Genomic DNA, 14659 nt, shown 5'->3' with positions numbered 1-14659 from the left:
AGTTCGCCAGACTTGGTTCAAGATGGGAATGACAAGCTCAGGGCTCGCAGCCATCAGGGAGTCCAACATCATACTTTCTGTGGATCTGAAGGATGTGTATTTTCAAATACCCAACCACCAGTCCTACTACACTTACCTCTGCTTTATCCTCAGGGAGACGGTGTACCAGTTCAGGGCACTCTGTTTCGGGCTCTCAATCACTCCTAAGGTGTTCACATGAGTGTGCACCCTTGTGTTGACTTGGGCCCATTCGCATGGGATATGTCTTCTGAGGTATCTCGATGGTTGGTTGGTCCTGGCGAGCTCTCATTCGCAGTTGCTCCTAGACAGAGATTGACCCCTCGAGTTTGTCACAACCTAGGAGTCATGATAAATTTTGAGAAGTCCGATCTCATACCCAAGCAGAGGATAAAGTATCTGGGCATGCTGATACATACAGCAGCAGTGAGAGTCTTTCCCTCAGACTTGCCCATCAGCAGGTTCAGAGAGGCAGCGCAGTTGTTCCCGTCTAGACAGGAGCAACCAGTTTGGCAGTGGCAAGTCATTCTCGGTTGCTTGTCGTCCTTGGAGAAGCTGTTCCCCTCATGGGCGGCCTCACCTTCATTTTCATCAGTGAAGAATGGAGTTCTGGTCTCCGACAAGAGACACCCTGTACCTTCCCATTCCTCTTTTGGAGGAAGTGAGACAGGACTTAGCCTGGTGGCCAGACAGCAGGAACCTCATAATAGGAGTGTCTCTAAACACTCCCCCCTCCTGAGATGCTTCTGTTCTCAGATGTATCGACTGAGGGATGTGGTGCACACCTGGAGGAGTTGCTCCCCCTCGATGTGGGACCACCTTGATGTGGTGGGGGGGCCTCTTGAATCCCAGGAATTTGTTTCCAGGTTTGAGTCCAAGAGTCATATATTTATTATATATTTCTTTGGACTAATTTTATGGAATTTTCCAGTTATTGTAAAATTTATAGGACCTGATAAATAGGAAAAGATATCATAGCTGGGATTGGGTTTATATCCAAAGCTAAATAGTGGGAACTGTGGTAGGACCATCAACTGCCTGATAATGTTCAGATCTGAGTGATATCAGATTGATAGCTCAAGGGCGGAACTATTCTTTAGGGCTGGACCATGGATTCCAGGGGGGTCTGATTCTGGGGATAGGACTCTCGGCAATCTATCCGGTTTGCCCATAACATGATTAGGGAGGGGATGATTGTACTCTTGTAATACTCTCAGTCTTAGCAAGTGGTTTTGGCTTACACTTGGGCCACTTTAATCACGTTGTGCCATCCTCTGTGGGGTAGGATAGGGACGCTGACATTTGGGAGTCGGCTCTCACTTGCGCCATTGGTGGAAGAATTAACTCCATGAAAAGCTGATGATACCTTGTTAAGGTTTTCAGGTTAATTTTTTTTCTCTCTCTCTCAAATCTTTATGATAGGTAAAAATAAGGATTCAAGTACCCCTGGGCCCCTTGATGGTAGCGACTTGGCATAGTTGACGACTACTGGAACCTCCTCTTGACAACTGTTTAGAAAAATGTAAAAAAAATCTTAGTGTAATTGCACTGGAACCCTATGCTCCAGTACAGAGCAAACCTAAAAAATGTAAATATCATCTTGACCCAACCTTGACTTATTTCGACTCCCGCTTTGGGAGTGGAAGTTGGTCGAGGTTTCTAACCATGGAAACAGAACAACCAATTTCACCCCGAAAATTGGAAAACTTCTTATTAAAAAGACACTCAATGACAGAAATGTCGTTCAGACAAATAAAAATAAAGATGTGGCATATAGAAGCCACAACAAAAAACCAATCTGAAAATATTGACGAACCGGTTGATAAGAATATGCTGTTGGACTCAATGAGATATCCCAAAATCCAAGATTGTGAGGATATACTGATAATACCAAGTAAACAGAATAATAAAGTATTAAGAATTGCAAAATTTAAATTTGAGGGTCAAGATCTACCTCAAAAAATAAAAATTTTGGGCCAAAATAGAGATCTGAGACCTTATGTTCCAAAGCCACTACATTGTCAAAATTGTATTAAATATGGACACACGAAGAAAAACTGTTGAAATGGATGTATATGTGCTTATTGTGGTTCTGATGAACATGCCACACAATGGAAATATGCTGAGCCAAAGTGTGTAAACTGGGCAAGATCATCACGCAAGGTCCAAAGAATGCAAGTTTTATATGTACAATACAGAATTGAAAATCTTACAAGGAAGTGCTGGGATGTCTATAAAGGAAGCTAATTTGGAACTGAAAGTGAGAGGAATTCAAGATCCGTCTAAGAAACATACATACTTTTCAGTAACAAAAACCAGTAATGAAACAGAAATGCTTACAGATGGAAGTAATGGAACACAGGAAAAAAAATCCCAAGAAGAAAATGCCTTGCAAATGAAATCTAAATGGGTACAAATGATATGGATAATATTTTATCAAATTAATTTGAAGTATTAATGCAAATACCACAAGAAGATGCTACTACAAAAGTAGCAGAGGAAAGTTGTGATGGACCAGAAATTACAGATAAAAAGAGACTGTTGGAGAGAAGCACCACCCAAAACGAAGAAACCAACTCTTGATAGAGAAACTTCAGTTAAACCAAAGAAAAGGATAAGAAGAAAGAACAAACACAAAAACAAGCTAAGCATATACCTTTATCTCCTAAAATAATAATAAAACCCATGGAAGCAGATGTCCAAAATATCGAAGTTGAAGAGAACCATACCATAGATTATGTCAAGGGAGAAGAGATTACTCCATCTCCAATAATTGGTACAAGAACAAATGAAACAAGGAATATACATGATAACACATGTGGATGTAACAGTTGTTTCACTGAATTGCACAATAATAACAAAAACATAACGAAAGATGGTTTAACGAACATCATAAGAAATTTTATGAAATATAGAAAAAGAGAAACCACAGATTGAGTACCCATGAAAAAGGTTGCATGTGCATTGAGCACCTAGTATGTTATAAAGAAAGACAAATGAATGTCATGAGTAAATTATTAGAAAAAAATCCAAGTTGATAATACAAAAAAAGAAAGTAAAACTCGACTGCTATAACATAATATTTTCAGCAGCTATATTATACAATGGAACATAAATAATGTACAGACCGGATTACACCTAGGAGAAATACAAAGGTTACTAAAAGAATATGAACCAGTGATATGTTTACAACATGCCAACAAAATAATATCAACAGTAGGTAAATATATCATAGCATCTACATCTAGAGAGGAAGAAGGAAATTTAGGTACTGATATATATGTACATAACAATGCATGTTAAGACAAAGTACCTGTAAACTTTACTGACCTACAAATATCGAGTAGTAGAATACAAATAAAAAATGATAATTATGTAATTTATAATTTATACAACCACCCTAATAAAAATTGACATTAATAAACTTAAAGAATTTTTTAATAATGCCAAAAAACCTACATTAATAGTAGGTGATTTTAACGCCCACAACCCAATATGGGATTGTAATTTTACAAACTCAAATAGAGCAGGAAGTAAAACAGAAGAATTCGTAGATTCAAACGACATGTGCTGCATAAATGACAACAAAATCAGCATATATTTTTCAGAAACATGGAACTTTTTCTTCAGTAGACTCAACTCTATGTACAAGCATAGCAGACAGATTGGATTGGAATATAGTTGATGACTTGCACACCAGTGATCATTTCCCAATATTAATTTTATTATTACAAAATAATCCCTCCAAGCATGTCCCTCAATATAACATTTATAAAGCAGATTGGAAACTATATGAATTCTACACCAGGAATATCCCACTATTTGAGCATGTACAATATCATAATAAAACAAATATATTTCTTGTTGATTTCATTAAAAATGCTGCTGATAAAGCAATACCAAAATCAAAATCTCGTCCAGCAAAACACAAAGTCCCATGGTGGTCTGAAAAATTAACAGAATTGATAAAAATAAAACAGCAAATTGAAAGACGATTAGACAATTTGAATAGAAAGTTTAGTAAAATAAATAAAACATTACCGATATTTGACGAAAATTTACAAAAACTAACTATATTATTATTAGAAATTGATGCATTAAAACCTCTGTATAGCAAAATATCTGCAAATTTAAAAAAATAAGTAATTCAAGGAAGAATCATTTCATGGAGGAAATCTGTATCAGATCTCTCTAATAATACTCCCATACAAAAAATATGGGAAAAATTCAGAAAAATAAATGGTACCCATGTTAAACCACCTGGACATGATGTACTAAAAGATGGGAAAAGAATACTTGATCCAAAAGAAAAAAAAGTAATGTAATAGGAAAAAACTTAGCAAAAGTAAGTAGTGACAGAAATTTAGATGAACACTTCCGCACAAGTAAAGATAGTATAGAATTTATAATAACAATAAATTTTGAAACCATAGAAGACATATAATAGAAAATTTAATATGGAAGAGTTGGAATTTGCTCAGCTGAACAGCAATGAATCTGCCCCTGGAGGTGACAATATTTGTTTTGAAATGATCTGCCACTCAGCACCTTTGGCAAAGTCATACTTATTAGTTTTACAATCACTTATGGCTCTGAAATTTATTTCCTGATGAATGGCTTAAAGCTATAATTTTTCCTATTCCAAAACCTGGAAAGGATCCCATGCAAATTACTAGAGAAAGTGGTAAATGCTCGACTAACATGGCACATTCGAGAAAATAAAATTTTAACTCCCACTCAATTCGGGTCACAGTGTGGCAGATCTACATTGATTCCCAAGCTAACTTAGAAGGCCACATACGAAGAGGATTTGAATGAAAACAAATTACTATAGCTGTCTTTTTGACATTGAAAAGGGAAATGATACCACATGGAGATATGCAATATTAAAAACACATTACATAAAAACAGCATCTGTAGACATTTACCCAGGTTTATCCAAAACTTTTTGACAAAATGCACTTTTCAAGTGAGAATTGATGATGTATTGTCAAGTACATTTCCACTTGAAAATGGTGTTCCACAAGGAAGCGTCCTTAGTGGCACACTGTTGACTTTAGCAATAAATGACATCAGTAATAATCTACTTGTTGGAATCAAAAGTAACTTGTATATAGATGATTTTGCCATATATTATTCAGCATCTCGCTTAAAACGTGCAGAGCAAATAATTAATAAAACTGTAATAAAAATAGATGAATGGGCCTCATCTGTAGACTTTAAATTATCCATACAAAAGACTCAAGCAGTAATGTTTTATACAACTAAAAAGTGGATAAAAGGTGAAGAAATAGATTTAAAAATCAGAAACCATAGTATACCAATTAGCCAGACAGAAAAATTTTTGGGATTAGTATTTGATACTCACTTGAACTGGAAAGCCCACATAACATACGTGAAATCTAAATGTAAAAGAGCATTAAATCTAGTTGAAAAACTATCAAACACTACTTGGGGAACTGATAGACATACTTTTACTTTACTGTATAAAACAATAGTGTTATCTGTCATTGACTTTGGAAGCAAAATATATGGCTCAGCATCAAATGCAACACTGAAAACGTTAGACCCAGTTCATAATGAAGGCCTTAGAATATGTTCAGGAGCCGTTAGATCATCACCAACCACATCTGTACAAGTTGGGTGCAATGAACTACCACTGTCTCTCCATAGAGAGTTTGTAATAATGAAGAGTGCCTTGAGAGTTCAGACAAGCGATTCACCAACAAAAAAAAAAAAATTATTTGAATTAAGATATGTATTTATAAACAATCATTTGCCACCTTTTCCTCTTAGAGCTAGAAGACTGTTTGAGTCCCTCTTAGAGCTAGAAGACTGTTTGAGTTGTTGAATATAAATGTGCAGTTTCCTTCAACAGTAAAATTACCTCCTCTTTGGACTATGAATAAAATAAAAATTTGCACACACTTAAAATATTTATCAAAAAGTTGCTCATATACCCCAGCACACCATAGACAACATACAATGGAACATATAAGTTGGAAAGGTCCACATTGCACAATATACACAGACAGATCTAAATCAGAGTATGGAGTGGGATATGTTGCAGTATCCGAAGACAAAATTTATCAGTTCTCTTTACCTGATAATGCCTCTATACTTACAGCTGAGTTATGTGCAATAGCATCAGCCATAAAAATAATTAAAGAAACCTCATGTGATAATTTTGTAATTTTTAGCGGCTCTAGAAGTGCCATCGAAGCCATTCAGAGTTACAAACCAAAAAATGACATGGTACAACAGATAAAGTTATTACTCCATAAGTTATATAATAATGGGAAAAATATAGAAATATGTTGGATCCCTGCCCACATAGGGATTAAGGGAAATGAAAGAGGCTGATAAAGAAGCTAAAGAAGCAGCCCATTTGACACGATCCAATGTAAATATACCAATTAATGATTATATAATACATATAAAAGCAGGCATAAACAAATGGCAAAGTAAATGGAATGAAGAACCTGAAAATAATAAGTTGAAGCAAATAAAACCTGAAGTTATAAAATGGAGTTCATCATACCAAAGAGAAAGACATGCGCAAGTAATTTTAACACGTCTCCAAATAGGCCATACTCGTCTGACACATGGATACTTACTGAGCAGCCGGCATGAACCAGCTCCCAAATGCTCAGAATGCAAAGTGATAATAACAGTTAAACATGCATTATGTGAATGCCCAGAATACAACCAACATCAGTTATCAACTTTTGGAAATAGATCGATTGGTGAAGTTTTATCAAAGTCTGCAACATTTTCAATTGACTCAATTTTAATATTCATGGGGAAATGTAAATTAATTGATAAAGTATAAAAATTAATTTATGAAAATACAAAATCCCATGGGGCATCTAATATATAAAAAATCCTAATTTAAAAAATTTTTAAGTTATTCAGAATTTTTTCATTACTCAGTTTTATTTATTTTTTAAATTGTATAGATGAAACTTGAGTAAATGTATTTAATGTGTGCATATGTTCTAGTGTGGAAGCAGATGCCTTTTTGCATATTTTTAAAATTTCATTATTCATTCATGGCTTAGACCTGGTACTCCATTTCATTTTAATTCTTCAGGCCAGCCTTATAAGAGCTGTTAATCAGCTCAGTGGTCTGGTTAAACTATTTTGTTAATAATAATAATGGAGAAGTTGCTGGTTTCAGGTGTGTGGAACCAGAACGATAGACACTTCCACATCAATATCCTGGAACTCAGGCAGCTGTCTTAGCTCTCCAAGAGTTTCAGGAGCGAGTGGTGGGCACTCCATGGTGTCGATGAGCGACAACACCACAGTAGTGGCATACGTCAACAAGTAGGGGTGATTGGTGTCCCTTCAACTCCACAGGTTGACAGTGCAGGTGCACGAGTGGGCAGTAGAACACTTGGTGGAGCTGTCAGCCAGATATATTCCAAGCAAGATGAATGTAGTGGCAGACAAGCTCAGTCACCAGGGCCAGGTGATAGGGACAGTGGTCACTACATCTAGACATTACTGAGAGATTGTTCGTCCTTAGGGGCTGACCAGTGATAGACCTGTTAGCAACCTGGCACAACAGGAAGCTGCCAGTGTTCTGCTTGGTTGTCCTGAACCCATGGGCAGCAGCAGAGGACGCCTTTCAACGCCCAAGGGACAATCTCGAGGCTTCCTTCCCTGTGTTCTGTCTGATTCATTGGGTGATCAGCAGGGTAATGATCACCCCGAATCTGAATGACCCTGGTGGCTCCCAAGTGGCCACATGCCATATGGTTTCCAGGCCTGCTAGCTCTACTTTCCAAGGCACCAAGAGAGATTCCCCAGCATAACCTCCTATGCCAGCCGCTCATAGAGAGGTACAACCAGTCCGTTGGGTCTCTGTTAATTCACGGATGGAGACCATCCAATATCTCTTGTAAGTGAGAGGCTTTTCTCACTGCACAGTGACAATGACCTTTGAAAATCCTCTGCGGCTGTGTTGGTGTTGCAGACGGGGTATCTCTCCGGTCGGAGCTACTCTTCAGCAGGTAGCGGACTTTCATGTCTTTCTTCGCTGTGAGAAGCTTCTCTCTATCTCAACCATTAAGGGCTACAAGTCTGCCCTGGGCCTGGTCCTTCGCTTGAAAGACATTGCTCTCCCATGTGGAAGGTCTCTGTGCTGATGAGGAGATTCGAACAGTCTTGCCCTTCCAGGGAACCCAGGCCCCCTGAGTGAGATGTGACTCTCGTTCTTTGGAGCCTGACTTGTACACCCTATGAGCCCTTATGAGAGTCATCTGACAGGGATCTGACCCTCAAGACTGTTTTCTTGCTTGCCCTGGCATTGGCAAAGAGAGTTGTTGAGCTGCATGGTCTTTCCTACGACGTTAAACACTTGAGGAGATGGGGATCTGTCATGCTCAAATTTGTCCCGGAATTCTTAGTGAAAACTCAGAATACATTGGTCCCTGATGCCAGGATCGAGTCCTTTTCGATCCCCTCCTTAGAGGACTTTGTTGGTAGTGATCTGTACAAGATGCTACTGTGTCCAGTTGGGCTGCTGTATTACAATCTTAAGAGGACTCGGCAGCTCAGGCTTGAGTGTCAACATCTCTTTGTTAGTACTGGCTCAACCAAGAAAGAGTTGTCCAAGAACACCATTTCTTTCTGGCTTTGTAAGGTGATTAAACAAGCGTACTCTACGTCAGATGATGTGGACGGGAGTATGTACCAAGCAAGAGCTCATGAGGTCAGGGGCATCGGTCCCTCCCTCACATTCAAGAAGAACCTGTCTGTTTCACAGGTACTAAGGGAGGGAGTTTGGTTGCAACAGACCACATTCACCTCCTAACTTTGGGATGTTGCCCATAGGTCCTTGGACAATTTTTCCTTGGGTCCTGTGGTGGCTGCTCAAGAACTTGTGGAGCTCATCCAGTTCCCCTAGAGGGACAGGTAGCATCTCACCTGTAGTCCAGCAGAACTTCAGAAAAGCATGCTTTGACGTCATTATGAAGTTTTGTTGTGGATTCTTCATCTTTAGGCCAACCTGAATCAGAATCAGCCGGGTGCCAGCTTGGAACCCTTGAGGAATTTTTTTTACAGGCAAAAAACAAAATGGCCACCAGCCTTTTCTGATAATTCCATTTTTGGTCATATCTTCACTTGTAGACCAATTAGATACGCGATCTAGGCCTCTAAGCCCATGTCTTTAAGGTTAAGGAATCCAAATATGATGAAATAAAAAGTGTTTGAATGAAAGTTAGCATCAAATCTCACGATCTCTTGAAGGTAAACGATAAATAGTTGTCAAAAGTTACGGAAATTTGGTTTTCAGCTACTTTCTCAATGAAGATCATAAGTTTTGTTTCTTTACCCATGATTTTGGTCACTGAATCCAAATATGATGAACCAAAGAGGTTTTGCATTATAAATGTTCACAAAAATTAAATGAGAAAGTCACCTGTGATTTATGGAAAATGTGCTATGCAGCCAGGCCTCAACTTGAAGCACATAGTATCCCAATTCTGGTATCCAAAATTTAATTATTTTACAGAAATTTCATTATGCTGTTTATTCTTCTTTTTTTTTGTCAGTTATTACTATACTTCTATACTCTATATTGTAGATAACTGAGGTATTAAATGAATTTGATGTATATTTAGCAATAATTTCTTTCTTCCAGGTGAAGTTGAAAAGTAGAAGTTTTTCATGATGGGTTCATCTGATCTAGAGGATAATAATTCTTGTTTCTTCAACTGTACTAATCCTTCCAACAAAGTAATTACTGCCACTAGAACTAGAATTGAAACAATTATTCATAGTAGTAAACGTCGAGGTGATAGGCTGCATGAAAACCTCTCAGACACTCAATGAATTTTTTGTCATAAGAACTGTGTATCTACTTATACTGTACATCTGAACACCATATTAGAAGACATGAACAGGCCAAGCAAGAAGCCCCTCCAGCCAAGAAGACAAGAAGGTCCAATACAGAATTTCACTTCCAAAAGCATTGCCTCTTCTGTGGTCATCTGTGTGAAAAGATAGATCCTCACAATCCCCATCGATGGAGGAAAGTGGTGCAGTGCAAAACAGCAGATAGGGGCAAAGGCCAACTTCCTTTAAAGGGAGGATTTTAGAGGTTTGTGACCAGCGCAATGATAAGTTAACTGATGACATTCGTCTTCGAATCCAAGGGGAACTGTCTGACTTGCATGCTGCAGATGTGCAATATCATCTTGATTGTTACAGTTCTTCATGTCTCCAAGAGCTACTCAATCTTCCATCCAAAAGACAATGACAACAGAAGATTGACAACAGAAGATGCTGATACAGCCCTTTACAAGCTTTTTAAAGAGATGGAATGGAACAAGAATCACATCTGGAACTCAATAGAACTGCTCCAAATGTACAATTCCTTTGGTGGGGAAAAGCTATCACGTCGTCATCTTGTACAACATGGTACAAAGCACTTTAGATCTGATATAATAAAGTTGTCTGGAAATGGATATGCTAACTTCCTTGTATTCAAAGGGCATGCACCAAACTTTCTACACACAGTGGAAGGCACAGAGGAGGAATATAAAGAAATGAATCACATTGCAAAGAGCATCGCACAAGAGATAAAAAAACTAAAATCAGATAATAAAACATATACAACATGACTATCAAAAGAAATTGCAGGAGAGGCAGTAAGTCCAACCCTTGCCAATCTTTTGGAAGCCATCTCACCAAAATTAGCCCATACCAATCATAGCATTTTCATTGGAAATATTGTAACAAGTGTTATTACAAACAAGCCAACAAGCCTTCAAATAGCTCTTGGGGTATTACTCAGAGAGAAGCAGTTGATAGATCAGTGTCATTCTTTTGGCATTTGTGCTTCATATGATGAAATACTCCATTTTAAGGCGTCAGCTGCATATGCTGCATCCAACAAAGCAGAATTGCAAGGATTGTTTAACAGTGAAAGTGGATTAATTCAGGCAGTGGCTGGCAAGTATGATGCTAATGTTTCCTCCCCTTATGGTCTTAGCTCAACTCATGCTCTTGCTCTGCTTTTGACTCAGGCATGGTACACCAGATATTGTCATCATCGACGGATGTGCTCTGTTATGGACCATACATTGGCCCACAAATGGAACAGTCAAAGAATTTGTGACCAACTTTATGGGAGCCATCAAATACCATCTAGCACATTGTGATGTTTACCTAGTGTTTGACAGGTACATCAAGAACAGCACGAAACAGATGACTAGAGCACATCACTCAGGTAATGATGCAAGCCGAAGGTATGAGTTGAAATTAGTCACACCCTTACCTGCACAGAAAGTGATACTCAATGTCACCTTCAACAAAATGCAACTCATTGATTTGATATTTCAATATCTTCAGGACCTCATACAGAGTAATCATTCAAAACTGGCAATAACGGGAAAAGACCCTACACCACTACAAATATGGAACAATTCCATTCTACACGGACAGGATCTGAAAACAAATCATGAGGAAGCTGATGTCATCATCATCCATCATTTAGTTCGTATTGCGTCAGGTAACTCTCACATCAAAGTGATCTGTGATGACACCAATATTTTTATCCTTCTCATTCATTTCTACATTGAACACAAAATGACTGCAAATGTTAGCATGGAGAGTCCATGAGCTGGTCGAACAATAATAGACATTCGTCAAACAGCACTGAAACACAAATGCATCACAAAGTGCCAGCCTGCTGTGCATGCCCTGACTGGGTGTGACACAGTTTCGTTCATATATGGAATTGGAAAGGTCACATCTTTAACAGTATTGATGGGTGGACATGACCTACCCTTGCTTGGTCAGCTGGAAGCGGACAAAAGCAATTTAATTTCAGAGGCAACCTCTTTCATTGCTGCATGTTATGGTATCAAACATGAAGATAACATGAACAGTCTCCGTCGCCAGCTGTGGAAGTCAAGGATGGCAAACAAAAAGATAAGTTCTTCTCCAAAATTGAAGTCGCTGCCTCCTTCACACAATGCATTTGTGCAACATGTACTGTGCTTCGCTCTCATCTTCAACTTATTATATGGAAATCGGCGATGCATTCAGACACCCCCAGACCTTGACCCTAGGCAATGCATGGCATCATGATGAAGATGGTGTGACAATGCATCCGACAACACTGCCTTCAGATGTATCTCCCATTCAAAGCTTTGAGCATTTTGCACCTTATTAAATGTGGATGTTCCAGCAATCGTCAATGTTCTTGGGGAAGGTGTGATTGTGTTATAGCACAGATGTCCTGTTCAGTGCTTTGTAAATGTAATGCTGGACCAGATTGTTACAATGAACACACCAAGACAATGTACGATGCAACAGAAGAAGATGGTGATTGAACATATAGATTTATGTTAATTCAAATATTAGAGAATATTTTAATGTAAAAAGAAGTATTTGAGTTTCTAAATATAAATCATAATTATGTGTATGAGTTCCAAAACAAATATAAATGTGACATGTTTTGCAAATGAACACTTGATTTCCGGAAATATCTACAGGTTATATTTTTATACGCACTGAAATTTAACACTTTTGGTTTTGTGAATTATTTATATGTTAATTTATTTCTTTAATTGCTTCTTCAACCCAAAAAGCAAGCTTTATGCAGATATAAAAACTACCTATATTATGTAGTAAACAAATTAAGAGTACATTGTTGTTGATCATCATTTAATGTTATGGCCATTATGAATCTGATTGATGCTGATTTCATACATACTTTTTTATTTCATTATTTTTTCAACTTCTTGATGTTTAGAAACATATTTATAGATGACAAAACTGTGATTTACAGTGAAGATACTGCTGAAAACCACAATTCAAAATAAATTATGGCTGTTAATTCAAAAAAAGTTGAGAATTATTTGGTATCTATTTTATATTAATCGGGTAATATGATATTAATTTTCATTATATGCTTTTTATTTCATCATATTTGGAACCCTTTACCTTGAAAACATGGGCTTATACATCAAGATCACGTTTCTAAATGGTCTACAAGTGAAGATATGAAATTTATGGAATTTATCAGAAAGGCGTGGTGGCCATTTTCTTTATCGCCTGTATAAAAAATTCCTCAAGGGTGCCAAGCTGGCACCCAGCTGATTTTGACTCAGAATGGCCCAGAGATGAAGAATCAACTATGAAACTTCATAATGACGTCAAAGCATGCTTCCCTTAACAAGTGGGGTTTGGCAACTGGACTACTAAGGTGTATGGTTGTGGAAGAGAGAGAGAATGTAAGTGACTGGCCTCCTCCCTTTCTCTTTCATACCCTTCCTCTCCCAGCAGGCAGAGGGATGGTTGGTGATCCGACATGTGTTGGACGGCCGTGCAATGCAGGTTAGTTATATAAGTGAGTATCCTATTTATAATCTGATGTACTGTAGGTTAATAGATGCAAGTCCAACCCTCTCTCTAGCAAGAGGAGAGAGGGCCTGATAATAAAATGAACCCGTTGGTTATCTTTAGCTTTATTGCCCCTGATACTATGGGTTCATCCAATCCTTTTTCAAATTAATGATGGTACACAAACCCATTAATTTGAAAGGCCCAGAAGCCTGGTAATTGAACATAACATAATGTTCAACAGATCAGGGCCATGTGACTCCTTCCTTGCTCTACACAATCAGGAAGAGAGGGTCAGGTGAGGCGAACTACCATTCGGTTCACAGATTTACTCAGAACCCTCTCACTGAAGAAGTCTCCCATATGTAAAGACCGAAGGTTTGTATTTGTGTAAGAACAAATGACAAATTTTTAAAGTAATTTGTATTTTTCCTAACATACAAAACTGAAGGTCTTTACATATATAGCCCACCTCAAGCTCCCCCTCATTCTGCTACTTGCGATGAAAGGTAAAGTGAGTGCATACCGACTGGGTGGGCGGGACTCCCACCCCCGTCGTCGGTAGCTAACTACCCTAATCACCTTGTTTAAGAGTTAAATGGCCGTTCCAAGCTTGCGCTGCAAGTAATTCCCGTATGTAAAGAGGGTGAGGTTTGTGTGTTAGGAAAAATACAAATTACTTAAAAAATTTGTCATATTTAGTCATGAAAATGACATGAAAATACAGTAATTAGCGAATTTTGCTCTATGAAAAAAATCTATAAATTTGTGAATTTTCCACGATATATTTGGAGATGCATTCCACAGAAAAATCTGCGATTAACTGAGGACGTGAATGCTGAACAACAGTATAGTAAAGGTCTACTGTATATATATATATATATATATATATATATATATATATATATATATATATATATATATATATATATATATATATATATATATATATATAATCAGAAAGCTACAAACGTCCTTTAATATCAATTAAAGCTCTACCTCGAAATAATATATTTTCATATATGTTACAGAAGGGGAATTTTTAGTTGATAATAAGTTCACCGTCCTGGTGAACTTATTATCAACTAAAAATTCCCTTCGGTAACATATATATGAAAATATATTATTTCTGAGGTAGAGCAATTGATATTAAAGGACGTTTGTAGCTTTCTGATTGTATATGAATCACAGTGATGTGATAAAAAGTCATAATATGGCTGCGTGCGACAAAAGCATTACACGGTCAACATAGCAGAGGTGGGTGGATATCGTCTCCAAA

General features: G+C 37.6%; 1 protein-coding gene across 1 annotated transcript in view; it reads left to right on the top strand.

Annotated features, from left to right (window-relative positions):
- Nucleotides 1-14659, top strand: part of LOC136849655 (uncharacterized) — a 264774-nt gene that overhangs the window by 205600 nt on the left and 44515 nt on the right. The window lies entirely within an intron of this gene.

This window comes from Macrobrachium rosenbergii, chromosome 21 (assembly GCF_040412425.1).
Source record: "Macrobrachium rosenbergii isolate ZJJX-2024 chromosome 21, ASM4041242v1, whole genome shotgun sequence".
NCBI lineage: Eukaryota > Metazoa > Arthropoda > Malacostraca > Decapoda > Palaemonidae > Macrobrachium > Macrobrachium rosenbergii.
Note: the sequence above shows the minus strand (reverse complement) of the source record. Positions and strands in the feature narration are given on the sequence as shown.